Here is a 5043-nt window from a genome sequence, read left to right on the forward strand (position 1 = left end):
AGTAAAAAGGAGATAGTCTTCTAGCATCAGCTAATTCAGAGAGGCAGTTCTGCCTAATAATGGAGATGTCAACATTTCTATAGAGAGAGGGTCTTAAAGGAGGAAGAAAAAGGAATATTACACGATGTAACCAAGAACCGGAGGCTCAAGGAAGCCACCACGGGGGCAGCAAGGAAAATGTGGCTTCGCTCAGGTTCATGTCTCTACACAAACAGCTCCTTGTGGCCAAAATACCAGTCACGACCCGAGGCTGCAGGACCGAGAGTCAATCGATAAATCAGTCTGGTTTTCAGGCCCAAGGCTCACACAGGAGGGCTGATACCTCAAAGTTGGACGGAGATGTCAAGGTGCAGCGGTAACTAAAATGGTTGGGAGTAGATGTTGCATTTTAAAATCTTTTTGTCTCCTAGTAAAGCAACCAAGCGACCCAAGTTAACTAGAAGCTGATCTACATCGCTTGCTGATTAGATCCCAAGTGCATTTTTAGGGACCTTGACCTTCCTTGTTTCCCAGCGGATGACGCTGCTGGGCTGAGCAACTTCAATTCCAGAACTATCCAACAAATAGCTACGAGTGCAAAGGCAAGGGATCGGACATATGGTTTCTATACGAGATGCCAATTCCTTACCCTCGTTAATAATTTTAAAACTCCCGTGTCCTTGGCCTTAGTGAGAGATTACATGCATAAATCCCCGGCCTCCCTGAGGAGTTCTGCCTGTTGCATCTATCCGCCGTATCCCATTACGATTCTTTTAGCGTCTGGAAGCAAGAAGGTAAATGCAGCAGTAGGTTCAGGGCTCCTGTGTGTTCAGCAAACAAGAGAAATGTTTTAAGAACCAGGCAAAGAAAAAGAAACTTAATGAGTCTAAATAGTGAGAGGACAGCTGCGGCAAAAAGAAAGGGCACTGCAGTATTTCCATTACAAATAACACCTGGGATAAAGCGAAAAAAGAAGCCAACAGCTCCCAAAGGCACATGGCAGGAACCATCACCCCTCAGCCTGTCCTGAGCGTCCTCCTGGTCCCTCTGCAGCTCTCCAGGAATTACCCCCTCGGTCCCTCTAACAGGTTGAACCACTTCTTTCAGAACAACAACAGCTAAATAGAAATTATATTTTTGTATTATTTATGTTCTTGAAGATTTTAAAATATTTTTATTGATGTCTGGAAGTTTGGTTTGGTAAAATATTTTATGTTGTTAATTTAGCATTTTTGTTATCACCTTCGTCTCGCTGGCCCTTCAGCCTTTCTCCCACAGAAGATGTGACGAAAGGAAAATTAGGGATTCAGTCTTAGCTCAAAAGCAAAGCAAATTAGGGCTTGGGCAACCTGATGGATATGTAGAACTAATGGGAGCCACCATGACAATATTTAGGAGACAAACTAACTGGACCTGTGGAGCATCAGAGCACCGCTGGGTGATGCTGCTGCAGAAGGGTGGGTCCTATCAGGAGAGGAGCAGCCAAAAGCAGCCACGGTGGGTGATGCATCCAGAAAACCTTCACCAAAGGGAGAAGCAGGTGCTGGAGCCCCCCGGGAACGATCCTGTCGAGCAGCTGGCAGGACCAGAAACCCCCAGCACTGCAGAATTGTGCTGCACCAGCCGGGGGGGATCGCTGAGCGGGAGGAGCCGCTTCGGAGCACAGAGCAGCCACAATCACGACTTTCAAACCGGTTTCAGGCGCAGAATCTGCATCAGACCAGCTCTGTTGGCTCCATCGCGCATCTCCAGAGCCGTTCAGGGCGGCGCAAACGCCGGATCTGCCCAGGGGCTGCTCCGCCTGCGTGCCCACGGACACAGTTATTAATGATGCCCTTCGAGGGGAGCACACCAGATAGCTCTGGGGGAGAAGAAGGTGCTTTGAGGGAGCAGATGGGGGATGAACTCTCAGAACCGTGCAAAGCGAAGCAAGGAACTCCCAGGACGCTCCAGGGCTGAGGTTCAGCATCGCTCTGGGTTGGACCGCGCTGGCTCTGCAATATCTCCTTGGTCTCAGCAGATGCTTCCAAATGTCTCTGGTAACACCAGTGGCTACGTCTGTTTTATTGAACTTTCCAGCGCTGGAAAGCAAGATGCTTTATAGCGCGGTTAAAACAGTATCTCAATGCTGCAATGACATTAGGTTTTAAAGAGCAGCCACCTGTAACGTTTCCCCAGAAAGGTTAATACATTTTTCCATACATTCCTCTGTTAAACTAGATCACAGGCACATTTTATATAAGTGAAAAACTACATGAGTTGGATTTCCAATGTACCAGTTAGCACTGCTCTGCATTGCAAATGGGCCGAATATATTCTAATTTGTAAAACTGATGGGACAGTACTTTCTAAAGCCTTCAAGTGACAAGCAGATCCCATTGAAAGTTAAACGCCTTCAATTTTAATTCAAGCTACGCCTCTTTTTTTAAAAAGGTAAATCATCAGTACGTACCATTTCATCAAGATGTATTTTAAACCAAAACACTGCTGAGCTTCTGCAACATTTTAAGGATGACACACAGAAGCAAAGAGGAATGACTTAGTGATGACCACACCAGCCTTACAACCCCTTACTCTAACTCCAGCTCTGATCTTCACTCCATCGACGGCTCCAAACGATTATTTCACCCCTCGCTGATTAAGGGACAGGGCATGTTGCGAAGGGAGAGGGACAGAAAACATTTTCCACTTGCAGCACTGGTAGATGAGAAAGGCCAAGCTCAAGCCCAGACAGTTACAGACTAAACCCCGCTCTACACAAGCAAGCTCAGTTTTTGCGCATAGACACAAGCCACGTTAAGACACAGATTGCCTTGTCTTAGGCAGTCTGTTCTGCCTTCTTTTTTTTTTATAAGGCAGTTAGGTGACCCACAGAAAAGGATCTGCACATCCAAATACAGACAAGGCAGCATTTGTATCTAGTTAAACTTCACCCAGGCTATAAAAAAAGGAAAGGTGTTCAAAGCTGGGGGAGAAAACTTAGATTTTGACATCTTAACAGAGTTTACTGGCTTTAACTCATTGCATTGAGCTGCAAATCAATTTCCTGTCTCGCTAAGAATCCTCTTCATTTAATTGCTCTGAGCGTTTGCTTCAGGGATTAACTTACAGGGATGAGTTAAATGCTGGGGGTTTGTTCTCAGCACTGTAATGGCTCAGCAAAGAAAATAATCTGATTTCACAGGGTCCACCATATCTCCCAACAGTAAAAACCAACCTGACGAAGGTGCTGTAAGGAAAACACAGCGAGGGTGAAATGTTCTGAGACTCCCCAATGAGAGGAGCTTTACAGTTCTGATTTATTCATATTTAACATAAAATAATCTTCTACCTGATGCTATTGAGTTTACAGACTGAAGATCACGCTTCTGGTTTTAGGTGGTCTGGGCTAAATTCAGCCCTTGGCTGTAGGAGTTGGAAGGAGGAACAGCTCAGGTTTGCAGCAGCACAGACTCAGTGTTGTGCCCTCATCTCTTCACCCAAAAAGATCAGTTGGACAACAGAGGTATCACCCTTGGATAATGCCTGGGAGGTCTAAATCCCACCTGCTCCAAACCCCCCAGCTAAACCCCACCCGCAGAAACCCTCTGCTGCCAATATTTTAATCCAGCCTCACTACACACACCCCCCCAGAGTTGTTTTCTTCTCAGTAACTTTGTTGTACGCTATTTTTTTAAGAAAACCAAATGGGAAACATTGTAAGCATACCGTACTGACTGTAATTATGGTTATTTATTGGCTACAGTAGCACGCAGTTCATAAATAAAGATCTTCAGAGAATTTAGACAACTACTAGAGTCTGGAGTATTTGTGTCCAGCCTTAAATGCAATTAATACCTTGCTTGCTCAGGATTCCTGGCCCAGGACTGTGTTTTTCCCGACTGCCAACTGCACATCCTTATACAAATAAGGAGCCCAGCAAGCCCCCAACCACACAGAGCTGGACCCCTCAGCAAAAGTTAAGTCAATTAAGATACGGTAAATTCAAATTCTACCCTGTAATCAACCGAAAGAGGAGATACTGTCCTCGGCGCAAGGAATTGCATGTGTTGAGAGCCTGGTTAGAGACGTTACTATTGTATCATGTGCTCGCTCTGGCTGGTATTCCAATGGCTGGAAAGTAACGCTAGAAAACTCAAGTTAGAAATTTCATTCGGCTTATTGGCAGAAAGGATAACTGACCGTTGGAATAGCTTGCCAAAAAGCTTCCTCATCAATCACAGCCTTTAAAGCAAGACTGGAAGTCTTCCAGGAAAGACATCCACTAGGTCAGCCACAGGCCATCAGGCTTGCAAAGGTTCACTTACATTAAAGAAAATAATTTCCTTCATTGCAGGAAGCGTCGCATGAAATCACCCTGTCCATGGTATGTCAGATTAATTCATCACAGCTATTCCTTCTGGCCTTAAAAAAAAAAAAAAAAGATCTATTGGTTTCCTTCTACCTTTGGGAAGGATGTCAAGAGATCAGCTGGAGCTGATGGTGCAGGTCTGAGGGTCTGCACTGGGGAGCGGAGAAATGAAAAACTGGGCTCAGCAGGGCCTGGTCATGGGGATCCTCACCCAAACCCTCTCCCTTGGCACATCCCGATGCATCCGCTTTCATGCAGCCTCTAAAAACCAACTATGTTTGACTGCGGGGTGCAGAGGTGCAAGATGTGCTGCCAAGCCCTGCTCTGAGCCCCTAAGGACAGAGGGATGGGCTTCTCCTTCCCTTCCCAGAACCACAGAATCATTTCGGCTGGAAAAGCCCCTCAAGATCATCCAGTCCAACCGCTCCCCCACCCCTGGCACTGCCCCATCTCCCTGAGAACCTCATGTCCGTCTGTCCAACCCCTCCAGGGATGGTGACTCCAGCACTGCCCTGGGCAGCCTGTTCCAATGCCCCACAGCCCTTTGGGGAAGAAATTGTTCCCCAGATCCAACCTCAACCTCCCCTGGCGCAACTTGAGGCCGTTTCCTCTGGTCCTGGCGCTTGTTCCTTGAGAGAAGAGACCATTAGAAGCTCCAGCTGCCCACAGCTCGAGGGGACGAGCGTATTTGGTTGTGATATAACACCGCCCAG

Source organism: Caloenas nicobarica, chromosome 21 (genome assembly GCF_036013445.1).
Source record: "Caloenas nicobarica isolate bCalNic1 chromosome 21, bCalNic1.hap1, whole genome shotgun sequence".
Lineage (NCBI taxonomy): Eukaryota > Metazoa > Chordata > Aves > Columbiformes > Columbidae > Caloenas > Caloenas nicobarica.